We start from the raw sequence: 14,257 nt of genomic DNA, 5'->3' as shown, positions 1-14,257 counted from the left end.
TTAAAAAAACAAACACATGAACACCTTTGTGAAACCGTGTCTGTCGTTTGCTCTGTCAGAGCATGTAAGGCTCATAAACAGCTACTTTAACTACACTTTTACAGTTACAGGCCTGAGTCACTATTTGTTTTGTTCTTCTACAATAAACTTCAAACATTCATGCAACAATTTTGGACTGAAATTGCAGCAAAGCAACAACAGTGGACAATAACGAGTAGCTTAACAACAAGCTAGCCAGCTAACAGAAGGAGCAGTAGCCTAGCCTAACAATAAGCAATACCAGACAATGTGCAATATAAAGTGCAATATCTCTCCTACCGCCGCCCCCCTTCTCCCCCTCCTTCCCCCTTCCTCTCTTCCCCATATCTTATTCTTTTTTATATTTGTATATGTAAATACTTAATTTATCTAGAAGTTTTCTCTATTTCTTTTCTCTGTTTATCTGTAATGATGCTGCTCGAATCTTAATTTCCCTGAGGGAACCCACCCAAAGGGATCAATAAAGTTTTATCTAATCTAATCTAATCTAATCTAATCTAATCTAATCTAATCTAATCTAATCTAACATTAGTGATAACTCTAATGTTGATGATTACCTTCTCAAAACAGTGATTAGTATGGTCAGAGTTATAGATTTAACATTGATTTGATGTCCCGAAGTAAACAGGGAAGGAACTGGTAGTTGAGAAGATGATCTCAGGTTGACAAATTGAAGTTTCAAGTTGAGAGGGAGTTTTTAGACATCTTCTACTAAGTATAGGCAGGGAATTATAAGTTGCAATGCAGAATTAGTTTGTTGGGTGAACTCATATATGCACTTGAGCCTATTGGTCTTATATAAAGTTGTTCAAAGCCAAGTTGTTTGTACATAAGCAATTTGCACATTTCAAAAAAAGTTTGTTAGGTGGCCATCTTAGAGAATTTTAGCTTGTTGAGTGGCCAACTTGGAAAGTCTTGTTTTGTTGAGCAGCCATATTGGAGAGTCTTGTTTTGTTGAGCAACCATCTTGGAGAGTCTTGTTTTGTTGACTGCCCATTTTGGACAGTCTTATTTTGTTGAGTCGCCATCTTGAAGAGTCTTGTTTCCCTTAGCAAAAAGAAGTTTATTCAAGTGTACTATGAGTATACTTATTTTTTTACTAAAACTGAGGAAGTATACTTGAAGTTGACTTTTTATAAAGTATATTTTATATACTTAAGAATAGTATAGTGAAGTATACTTGGCTTATACTGAAAAGTATAAACAAAAGTCTAAGACTAAGTGCATTAATACTAAGACTTACACTTATACTTTAATACTAAAACTTATACTTTAATATACTTTTTATGTTTTTCTGCCACAAAGTACTAATACTTAGTATATCTTGCTCCAAGTGCATAATAAGGTCAAGTCATTGACTCATGCTTAACATTTAATTTATATATTAATATATAATGCTGGAGTTTAAAACTTTACAGTATATAGTATGTATGCTCAATTGCATTATCTTTATGTACCTTAAAATCATACACAAAAACAGAAAAACTTTTGACTTGACTTTATTGATCAATTTCTCCAGTAAGGAAGGACTTGATTTCATAGGTCTTTGTTTATGAAATGTTTGAAAATATATCAAACTTGCTTTCAACATTCCGTCTTGTGATTTTGTAAATGCATCACACTCTTGTGTACATACAGTATGAGTAAACTTTAAGAATACTTTAAGGAGTATATTTCCAGTATATAAATAATAAGCTACAAGTAATATGCCAAGCAAACTTAAAGTATAACAAGTGAACTATAGTGAAATAACCGTTTATAACAGTATACTTAAAGTATACAATAATAAACTAAAAATAGGGACTCGAAGTATATAACTAAGGGGTGCTGTGGCTCAGTCGACTAAGGCGCCATACCATAAATCTGGGGACCTGGGTTTGATTCCAACCCAAGGCCATTTCCTGCTCCCTCCCTGTCTCTCTCCAGCTCATTTCCTGTCTCTACACTGTCCTATCCAATAAAGGTGAAAAAAGCCCCCAAAAATATCTTTTAAAAAAGAAGTATATAACTAGTACAATGGCAGTATATCGATAAGTGTACTTGTGGTATACTTTAAGCATACGAGAGGGATACCAAGTACATTGATAGTATATAGATGAGTGTACTTGTTGTATACTTTAAAGTGTACTTTTGCAAACTTAAAATGAACTTTAAAGTATACTTTTATAAACTTGAAATGTTCAATTTAGTCTAAAAAAGTATTAAATTTGTATACTTTCTAGTACACTAAAAGTACATGGTCTGTAGTATACTTGCTATACTTATACTGAAGCATACTTAATAAAATGAACTTTAAGTATACTACTTTTTGCTAAGGGTTTGTTGAGTCACCATCTTGAAGAGTCTTATTTTGTTGACTGTCCATCTTGGAGAGTCTTATTTTGTTGAGTCACCATCTTGGGGAGTCTTATTTTGTTGACTGCCCATCTTGGAGAGTCTTATTTTGTTGACTGCCCATCTTGGAGAGTCTTATTTTGTTGACTGCCCATCTTGGACAGTCTTAATTTGTTGAGTCACCATCTTGAAGAGTCTTATTTTGTTGACCGCCCATCTTGGAGAGTCTTATTTTGTTGAGCCGCCATCTTGGACAATCTTATGCTGTTTTCCCACAGAAGTCAGAATTTGGACCTGGGAATGACATCACACCTGAGTTGACTGCATTCCAGTACAACAAGTTGGAAAACCAATATGGATGCCCATTTAGTCTACTAAATGGGATCTGTATAACGTATAGTTTAATAAATGTGCTAAGATTTCAAATAAGAGAAAACTTTACTCATCCCAAACAAACATAGCCAGAGTTGCTGAAATAAATTAGAAATAGAAATAATAAAGTGATAGTAGATAGGCCTGTAATATTTAAATATCAGATATTCTGTACTTAAATACACTTGTTTATGACTTTGGATATCCGCTATGCTGCGGTCAGCAAAGCGAATCACCTTGAAGACTGGAACAGAGTGGGAGGTCCTGCTGAACAAAGATGAATACACTTCTGCAAGTCATTTTTGAGCCACCAAGCCTCAGTTTGAATACCTCCTGATGAAGTTGCAGGAGAACAGCATAAAATAGGAACACAGCAAAGGACTACCACCAGTCCCCGTGACAAAAAAGGCACTGATGTTCCTGTGGTACATGGCCAACCAAAACAGCTTTATGGAGATGTCAGAAAAGTTTGATGTGTCACAGTCTTCAACGCACAGGATCATCCTAGAAGTGCTCAACATCATTTGTACAATGGGACCAACTTTCATCTCCTGGCCAAATACTTGAGAGAGAGCAGCGTCTGTTGCTGCTGCTGCTGCTTTCCACCTCCTCAGTGGTGTCATTGGTGTGATTGATGGGTGCCACATCAGGGTGATTAGGCCACACATAAGAGAAGGAGACTACATGAACAGAAGTCATTCTACTCCATCCTCCTTCAGGGGACTGTTTATGAGAGGGAGCGATTCATTGACATTTTTGCTGGACCACCAGGCAGAGTTCATGATACCAGAATGTTGAGGGCCTTCAATTTCTACACAACATGACAGGAGAAGATGGGTGAGTACAGCTTGCTAGGAGATAGTGCCTATATTGGACAGGCCTCCCCATTTGTTATCACTCCTCAGCAGGACAATGGGGCTCTTACTGAAGCAGACCAGCTGCAGAACTCCAACATTAGTTGAGCTGGTGGTCATTGGGAAAGACAACGGAAAGATGAAGTGTAAGTGGAGGCATCTTTGTGATCTGCAGAACACCCAGATTGATGCTGTGGTTATGATGACAATGGCAGTCTGTTTTCTGCACAATATGTGCACTGGTGGAAACACTTCATGTGTTTCCATGAAGTGATGTTATGTGATTAAAGCTGGAGTTTCTCCTCTCATGATCACTCTTTCAGAGCACTCTTTTTTTTCCAGAAAGAAAGCATTTCCATTTGCGCTCCATCATGTCATGTGACAAATGCGAAAAATGTTCCCATTTCAATATTGCAAAATATTGCTTCATTGAATCATCTGAATAACCACCTCATGTGAGCGTAAAAACCTTTTTTTTTGCCATATTTGATTAGATCATGCATTTCCATTACTCATTTTTTTAGTTTGCGATTTCAAATTGCACATTAAGCAGGTTAATGGAAACATGGGTATAGAAGTGTTGGGGGGAAAAGTCTCAATAAATATCCACACGAAGACAAAGAATCAGACACAAAGTCCGAAAAGATGGCATACTTTTGTGCAAAATGTATAAAAAATTTCAAGTACTACTGGAACACATTAGCAAAAAATAAAAATGCACAGTAAATCACTGCAACAACTTACAATAAAATACTCTAACACATATAAAACACATTACAGCTTGTCCTGAGAGCTTCAAATTAATTATACACCAAAATGTATCTGTTTCCCACTGAACATTACAAACTTCAAACAGCAACAGATTACAGATTGTCCAACAATTTAGTTATCAGAGTCTCAAAACCCTGCTGAGCAGACTTCAACTACGCTGGAGTCTCCATCATGGTAGCACCAACTAGCTTCTTCTGATTCTTGCAGGAATTGCATCAACTCATCATCCATCCTACATTTATGAGGAGGAGCTGTGTGGTAGTTGGTGCTGTTGTTGGGCTGGATGCAGTGTCAGAATATCGTAGTGCCTTTAGTCTGTACACCTATAACCCCACTGATATCCCAACAACAGGCAAGCCCACATCGTGTTGCCCTCCCAAAAGGTCAACCTTCTCTGAATAAAACTAGAAGCATGTGGCTCCCTTCCCTGGACTTTTATTATTATCTTTTACTTTTTTGTACACATCAACAAGAGTGTAAAGATCACATGAAATCGTTGCCCAATTTTTCTGCTACATCTTCCCATTTCTGTTATTATTGACCTCAGTAGATTTAACCCATGCATTCAGGTCTTTCAAGGTTCTTGGGAAACCTTCACCTTCAGTCACGATGTGTTACTGCATCAGATCGATCAAAAACAGTGTTTAGTCCATGCTGAAGCCCCTATTTGCTGGCATGGACATAGGTGATGGTGATGGATGCTGCTGGATGCAGCATCAGTGTTCTCCTGGCAGCTATCTACACACATAAAAGTAGCAGGTTAGCATGCACAACATTATTAACATTTTTATTATCTCGTCTCGTCTCGTCTTCATCCGCTTATCCGGGGCCGGGTCGTGGAGGCAGCAGTCTGAGCATGGAAGCCCAAACTTCCCTTTCCCCAGACACCTTGGCCAGCTCCTCGGGAAGAACACCAAGGCGTTCCCAGGCCAGCCGAGAGACATAGTCCCTCCAGCGTGTCCTGGGTCTTCCCCGGGGCCTCCTCCCAGGGGGGACATGCCTGGAACACCTCCCCAGGGAGGCATCCAGGAGGCATCCGAAAGAGATGCCCGAGCCACCTCAGCTGATTCCTCTCGATGTGGAGGAGCAGCGGCTCTACTCTGAGCTCCTCCCGAGTGACTGTGCTTCTCACCCTATCTCTAAGGGAGCGCCCAGCCACCCTACGAAGGAAACTCATTTCGGCCGCTTGTATCTCCGATCTTGTTCTTTCGGTCATTACCCAAAGCTCATGACCATAGGTGAGAGTCAGAACGTAGATCGACCAGTAAATCGAGAGCTTCGCCTTTTGGCTCAGCTCCTTCTTCACCACAACGGACCGGTAAAGCGACCGCATCACTGTGGAGGCTGCACCGATCCACCTGTTGACCTCATGCTCTATCCTTCCCTCACTCGTGAACAAGATTCCGAGATACTTAAACTCCTCCACTTGAGGCAGGACTTCTCCACCAACCTGGAGAGGGCAGGCCACCCTTTTCCAGTCGAGAACCATGGCCTCAGACTTGGAGGTGCTGATTCTCATCCCAGCCACTTCACACTCGGCTGCAAACTGCCCCAGTGCATGCTGAAGGTCCTGGTTTGAAGAAGCCAACAGGACAACATCATCCGCAAAAAGCAGAGATGAAATCCTGTGGTTCCCAAACAGGATTCCTTCCAGCCCCTGGCTGTGCCTAGAAATTCTGTCCATAAAAATTATGAACAGAACCGATGACAAAGGGCAGCCCTGCCGGAGTCCAACATGCACTGGGAACATGTCTGACTTACTGCCGGCAATGCGAACCAGACTCCTGCTCCGCTTGTACAGGGACCGGACAGCCCTTAGCAAAGAGCCCCGAACCCCATACTCCCGAAGCACCCCCCACAGAATACCACGGGGGACACGGTCGAATGCCTTCTCCAGATCCACAAAGCACATGTGGACTGGTTGAGCAAACTCCCATGAACCCTCGAGCACCCTATGAAGGGTATAGAGCTGGTCCAGTGTTCCGCGACCAGGACGAAAACCGCATTGTTCCTCCTGGATCTGAGGTTCAACTATCGGCCGAATTCTCCTCTCCAGTACCCTGGAGTAAACCTTCCCTGGGAGGCTGAGAAGTGTGATTCCCCTATAATTGGAGCACACTCTCCAGTCCCCTTTCTTAAAAAGAGGGACCACCACCCGAGTCTGCCACTCCAGAGGCACTGTCCCCGACCGCCACGCGATGTTGCAGAGGCATGTCAGCCAAGACAGCCCCACAACATCCAGAGACTTGAGATACTCAGGGCGGATCTCATCCACCCCCGGTGCCTTGCCACCGAGGAGCTTGCAAACCACCTCAGTGACTTGGGCTTGGGTAATGGATGAGTCCACCTCTGAGTCCTCAGCCTCTGCCTCCTCAATGGAAGACATGACGGTGGGATAGAGGATGTGCAATCACGTGACCCATCCATGTTTACTCCGCCTACTCCGCCATATTGGACGGCTTCAGGATTGTTTACCTTGCGCGAGTGTAATGGATCCAGGGAGTAATCCCCAAGAAAATTTGGAAAATACCCCATCTACATCACGCGATTACTTGTCTAAGTTTGTTCAGCATCTTGAAGGTAACGTGAGGCAGTGTTATGTGGGAAAGTGTTCCAGGTTGGGGATTGCAGATCCATACAACTTGCCGCAATTCTTGCTCAGGGAAATTCGGAGCTGCAGTGCCAGCGATTTGCCCGATCTGGCCTACCATGACATTTACAATTTTCTCGTTAATCGTGAATCGTGTTACACTGGCAAAGCCCTCAAAGCTTACAAGAGCCTGGAAGCTTATAAATATTTTGTTGCGGGATGGATATCTCAACTATACCTCTGGAAGGTACCGAAGAAGAATGTCTACTTGATAACCTCACGGGTAAGTGGCATTAAGATGTTTATCATAAAGAGACTATACAGGACATTTTATCACTTATTTAGTAATTTTAATACAGAATTTACTCTGATGAAATTATTCAGACACTCCAACGCCCCCCTAAAGAAAAAAAATCGGATCTGCGCATATCAGCCGTGAAACGGCATCCGCCGTTTGCATCCCTGTTTAAACTCATAGGTTAACCGACTTTAACTGGCTAATGAGGCTCGGTGGTCGGTCAAGATTTTTTTTTAGTTTTTGCCATCCCTACTATGGATTGGCCTTTCAAAGGCATATATGAGCCAAAAAGATAAAACATTGTCATAGACTAGGCCAGGGTAGTAGGGCTAGGCATAGCCATTTTAAACGTTAGAGACTGTCTAGTTTCTAAGTATGCAGCTATCATTCAATCCAAAAATCAACTTAACAGATGTACTAGGAGTACTGAATTAGAAGATTACACCTACCTGATATGAAGTGTTCACTACAAATTCGGCTGGTAGAACTGGGGTTCCAGTTTTCTCTTCGCACAGCAGACACACATTTTGCGCGTCTCTTCTCGTCTGCGGGGAATCTATAAAATGACAGGCCCTCCTTTTGGCCCTGTCTATTGGTACAACCAAATGTTGAACAAGATATAACCATTCTCGAAAGATCTACTCCTACACACTTGATAATTAGAATGGGTCCGTCTAAGTTCTATGCGTGACCTTGCCGTCCAAAATGGCGGATAAACAAATATCATGTGACGTCACGTGCAAATCCTCAATAGAGGAGATCCTCAAAGTATTCCTTCCACCGCCCGACAATGTCCCCAGTTGAGGTCAACAGCTCCCCACCTGCACTGTAAACAGTGTTGGCAGAGTACTGCTTCCCCCTCCTGAGGCGCCGGACGGTTTGCCAGAATTTCTTCGAGGCCGACCGATAGTCCTTCTCCATGGCCTCCCCGAACTCCTCCCAGTTCCGAGTTTTTGCCTCCACAACTGCCTGAGCTGCGGCACGCCTGGCCTGCCGATACCTGTCAGCTGCCTCAGGAGTCCCGGAGGTCAACATGGCCCAATAGGACTCCTTCTTCAGCTTGACGGCATCCCTTACTTCCGGTGTCCACCACCGGGTTCGGGGATTGCCGCCACGACAGGCACCGGAGACCTTGCGGCCACAGCTCCAAACAGCTGCATCTACAATAGAGGTAGAGAACATGGTCCACTCAGACTCAATGTCCCCCACCTCCCTCGGAAGCTGGGAGAAGCTCTCCCGGAGGTGGGAGTTAAAGACCTCCCTGACAGAGTGCTTGGCCAGACATTCCCAGCAGACCCTCACCATACGTTTGGGCCTGCCAGGTCTGTCTGTCTTCCTCCTCTGCCAGCGGATCCAACTCACCACCAGATGGTGATCAGTTGACAGCTCAGCCCCTCTCTTCACCCGAGTGTCCAAGACATAGGGCCGGAGATCAGATGAAACGATCTGATTTTTATTATTATTATTATGTAACCTGTTCAACCAGGTTTGCCATGATTGTTAGTAGTATGTTTTGAGGTCTACTGCCTTCTGGTATAAGGGACCAGGGAATGGAGAGTTTTTCTGGGGATCCACAAACATGTTCATGTTCACATCCAAAGAGAAAAGTCAGTCACAGATCAATTGTACACTAATTCTAAATCTAACCAAAATATGTCCCAATTTAGCTAAAATTTTAACTTTCAAATTGGAATTTCCACTTCTGATTAGTTTTTGTTAGCAATACCAGGTTAGCCATTTTTAGCAATATCAGTTCATAGAAGTTGGACAATATTCTGTGTATGAATTATTTAACAAGGCATAAATAAGATAGAAGTGTTGTAAACAGTACAGCTTTAGCTTACTGTTAATCCCTGGAGCAGCCATCTTGGATTTTGAAGTCAGAGTTAGTGAGGTTCCTCTGACTTTCTGAATCAGGATTCCAATGCCAGAGGGTGTTCAAATTGATATTTCCAACTCAGGACTCGGAAATCTCAACTTTCCAATACAAATGGAACGCGCCAATAGTTTGTTGTGTATTCATCTTGGAGAGTTTAGTTTGTTGGGTGGTCATCTTGGAGAGCTTAGTTTGTTGGGTAGCCATCTTGGAGAGCTTAGTTTGTTGGGCGTCCATCTTGGAGAGCTTAGTTTGTTGAGTGGCGATATTGGAGAGCTTATTTTGTTGAACGGTGATATTGGAGAGGTTAGTTTGTTGGGTAGCCATCTTGGAGAGCTTAGTTTGTTGGGTGGCCATCTTGGAGAGCTTAGTTTGTTGGGCGTCCATCTTGGAGAGCTTATTTTGTTGAGTGGCGATATTGGAGAGTTTAGTTTGTTGGGTGGCCATCTTGGAGAGCTTAGTTTGTTGGGTGGCCATCTTGGAGAGCTTAGTTTGATGGGTGGCCATCTTGGAGGCTGCATGTTGTTTTCTCACAAGCTAAATTCAGATGGATAAAACCTAAAAAAAAGTCCTGTGTGCCCAAATATGGTGCTTCATGTTTGTGTTCAAATTTATTGGTTTAAACGGAATCCATCTGCAGTCAGATTTATGGAACAGAAACTGTTTGCAGCTCAAGTCTGCTACCAAGATGCCAACCTTTACGGATTAACTCCTGCTACGACAATACAGCCAGTTCACTGAAGGGCAAAGGACAACTGACGTGAAGGATGCAGGTTTGATTCTGGTCGGGGATTAAATGAACTTTGTGCTGATATTTTAGCTTGGTGAACTTTGACCTGTGAATTCATGAACCTCTACCTTGTGAGCCAAATGTTTCTCTGGCCTGTAAAAAAAATGGAGGAGTTGTTTATTATTAAGTAGAGTCACACTAGACATTTTCATTGCTGTTTTATTATTGTTGTTTGTTACAAATCTCACTGAGTTTTATCCATTTGTTACTTCCACCTTTTATATTTTCTCAACTGCTTGATAGATTAAATGGCAGCATCTGAATATGTGTTCGAGCTCTGTTCTGAAGTATCTACATTTATGCAATTTGTGCCAAAAAAATAAATTTTAAATCCTAGTGCCCAAGCATCATTTCATAGCAGGGTTCAACTGTTGATTTATTGGTGCCTTTCTTAGAAAGTTGCATTCTATAAAACAGATGTAGTGTCTTCATCATTGGACTTCAGACAGTCAGATTAAACAACTTGTAAAATCCGTGGTGTTTGTAAATCAAGGCCGAATCTCAGGTCAAGTTTTCTTCTTTCTTCCTTTTTTGCTCCCTTTCTGCTCAGTCGGAAATGCGGCCGTAACGTCTCTCGCAGTGAGTCGCCCTGAATAGACGGCTGCTTTTTTGCAGGCTGACCTACGAGCCCCTTTCAAAAGCCTGGATGCCAGCCGCGGGCCGACTCACTCACTGGGAAATGCAAACAGAGTTCCCATGGCAACAGGGACAAGAGGCAAAAACTCCTAGTGAGAGGCCTGAGGGTTGGGGGTAAGAGCGTGCAGGGGTAAGAGGTTGTGGGGGTGATGGAGTGTGTGGAATAAGTGCGGCTGTGCATTTACTCTGGCACTGCCTCTCTTCATGAACACATCCTCTGTGCCTCTGTGCCCAGACCTCCAACCAAAAAAAAATCTGTTTAAATTGCACAAAAAATGTTTATTTGGAAAGCCGAGCTCGGAGACACATGAGGTATTACTGCATACATCACATACTTTAACTCTGGATCATGGTTTCTTTTTCCTTTTGGGAATTTTTAGAAAGGCGTATTCAGGCTGATAGAAGGGCTGTTAAGAGCAAGCATAGAAGACGTTCATGAGCTCACGAGATGAGTGATCCTTGAGTTAGAATGGTCTCAATGACGGTGGCATTTTTAACGATAATATGAGAAATTTATTAGCCGATTACATGCACAGCCATTTGTAAAATCTGTTTTAAAAAATGTGAAAATATGTAAAATATACAGTCAAGTCTGTAAGTATTTGGACAACTACACAGTTCTCTTATTTTGTCTCTGTATCACAAGGGGTTTGAAATGAAGCAATCAAGATGTGATTGAAGTGTAGAATTCCAAGGCATTTAACAAAAATATTGCATTAAACATTCAGGAATTACAGCCATTTATTTTACATGGTCTGAGCTCGCAAGCTATGTTAGCCAGCTAGCCGAGTAACATTAAAGAGGTCCTGCACACTTACATGTGTGTATTTAGAGCTGTAACTTAAATGATATGACTGTACTGTGATGAAGCATCAATGCTAGGGTTGATATTATAAAAATTACCATTTTTATTTTAAAAAGATCTATACTTTATGGGTTGAAAACTGCTCAAAATGCCATCTACTGGTTAAAATCATCCTGGTCCTTGCAAGGCCAATGTTAACGTAGAGTTGATTGGTTCTCTGCATCATGAAACTTTTAGAAAGTAAAAAAAAAAAAGAATCTTAATGCCCTCTAATCAGAGGTGGGCAGTTCACCTCCCCCAGCCGCCACCTTTCAGTGGGAGTCTGTGAAACCATCCTCATTTTCAAATACATACTGATCGAGACTGACTGAGCAACTGCTGCCTCACACATCCATGCCCACCTTGCCCCCTGCTCAGTTACACCCCCCCAAGTCCCTTGAACTGTAATGCTCCAGCTGCTAGCCAAGTCATGTTAACTCTCCAGCTGCTAGCCGAGTCATGTTAACTCTCCAGCCATTAAGCCCGAGTAACATAAATTCTCCAGCCGCTAGCCAAGTTACGTTAGCTCTCCAGCTGCTAGCCAAGTAATGTTAGCGCTCCAGCTCGCGGAGTAATGCTAACTCTCCAGTTCGCTGAGTAATGCTAACTCTCCAGCTGGCCAAATAACATTAACTCTCCAGCTGGCCAAATAACGTTAACTAGCACATACACCATATAGGGCACACTTTTATATAAGTGAGTTATTTATAATCATGCTATCTCTTATCACCCAGATGAAGATGTGTTCCTTTTTGAGTCTGGTTCCTCTCAAGGTTTCTTCCTCCCCTTACAAAAAAGAAGTTTATTCAAGTGTGCTTCTAGTACACTTCTTTTAAACTACAAATAAGAGAGTATGTTTTCATTTATTTTTTATTTACTTATCAGAGATCTCATCTCATTATCTCTAGCCATTTTATCCTGTTCTACAGGGTTGCAGGCAAGCTGGAGCCTATCCCCTGGTGCAAATCCTGGCCAGGATCCTAGCAGGATCTTACCAGGATCCTAACCAGGATCTTGTACAGGATCTGAAATATAATCCTAAAGGATCTTGTCCAAGATCCTACAGGATCCTGTACAAGATCCTGTAGGATCCTATAGGATCCTACAGGATCTTGAACAGGATCCTGTAGGATCTTGGACAAGATCCTTTAGGATCCTAACCAGGATCTTGTACAGGATCCTATAGGATCCTGGTAAGATCCTACAGGATTTTGTGAAGGATCCTATAGGATCCTACAAGATCTTGTACAGGATCCTGTAGGATCTTGGACAAGATCCTTTAGGATTATATTTCAGATCCTGTACAAGATCCTGGTTAGGATCCTGGTAAGATCCTGCTAGGATCCTGGTAGGATCCTGGCCAGGATTTGCACCAGGGTATTGTAAGACCTGACTTCTTTTTTGGTAGAAAAGGTTAAACAAGTAAAGCCTATTCAAATGGTCTTTCAATTACGTTCATTATGTCTTATATTAAATATAGTTAGTTTTTTTTTCTTTTTTATCAGACATCTAGTTTTTAGGTTTGTTTACCTGACATGTTTCGACATACGACTGTCGTCTTCCTCAGAGTGTCACCGGATGTTATTGGTGACGCATCTTTTATCAGCTGATGTTTCCGAAGGCGTGGCCTTCCTGTCTGGTTTGACAGGTCGGTCACGCCTTCTACTGTCTACTGGCTTTTTCATGGAAGATCTGGAGCAGAAAGCACTCACTACAATACCAGCAGAATACAGGCCAACACTCTGGAAATGTTACGTGGATGACATACTAGAAAAAGTGAAGAGGGGACACACTCAACAACTCACCGACCATCTCAACACCATAGACAATACCGGCAATATAAAATTCACACATGAAGAGGAAACGGAGCAGTCAATAGCATTTTTGGACTTAAAAATACATCATACAGAAGATGGGGACATCAAAATAAAAGTACACAGAAAACCCCCACACACCGACCAATATTTAAACTGGACTTCCGAACACCCCATAATGCACAAAATATCAGTAGTCAGAACATTACATGAACGCACAGCAATAATTACAGATCCACAGGACAAAGAACAGGAGGAACAATATATACAACACGCACTGAAGGCATGTCAATATCCACAATGGGCAATATCCAAAGGGGTGGAACAGGTTAAGAACAACAAAACACAGAAGAAAGAGAAAAAACAAACCAACAAACAAGAACACAGGGGAGTAGTTACATTACCATACATTAGGGGAATAACTGAACGCATTCAAAGAGCAATGAGGAAACACAACATTAACACACCTGTCAAACCACACACAACACTCCGTCAGATCCTGGTTCATCCCAAAGACAGAATACATCCGGACAACAGATGCAACACCATATATGAGATTCCAGGTCAATTATGCAATAAAACTTACATCGGGGAGACAGGAAGGAGTTTCAACACAAGAAAAAATGAGCATAAGAAAGAGTGTGAAAAGGAGACAGCTACAAGACAAACCCGAACAATAAAAGAAAAGGCACAACAGGAAAATTATAAGTCAGCTATAACAGATCACTGCAAAAGGGAAAATCATATTATGGACTGGGGGAATGCCAGAGTCATCCGCACAGAAGATAACAAACATCAGCGCTGGATCAGGGAGGCCATGGAGATCCGTAAGCGAAGCCCGAGGACCATCAACCGGGATGAGGGAGCATACATGCTCTCCCATACCTGGAGTGCCATCTTGCAGGGGACGAACAGACAGTAGAAGGCGTGACCGACCTGTCAAACCAGACAGGAAGGCCACGCCTTCGGAAACATCAGCTGATAAAAGATGCATCACCAATAACATCCGGTGACACTCTGAGGAAGACGACAGTCGTAC

The 14,257-nt window shown here is 42.3% G+C and overlaps 1 pseudogene; it reads left to right on the top strand.

Annotated features, from left to right (window-relative positions):
• Nucleotides 1-2,946: 2,946 nt before the first annotated feature.
• Nucleotides 2,947-3,873, top strand: LOC132901039 (uncharacterized; annotated as a pseudogene).
• Nucleotides 3,874-14,257: the final 10,384 nt, after the last annotated feature.

Source organism: Neoarius graeffei, chromosome 16 (assembly GCF_027579695.1).
Source record: "Neoarius graeffei isolate fNeoGra1 chromosome 16, fNeoGra1.pri, whole genome shotgun sequence".
NCBI classification, from domain to species: Eukaryota; Metazoa; Chordata; class Actinopteri; order Siluriformes; family Ariidae; genus Neoarius; species Neoarius graeffei.
The sequence above is the reverse complement of the archived record's forward strand: the minus strand, read 5'-3'. Positions and strand labels throughout refer to the sequence as shown.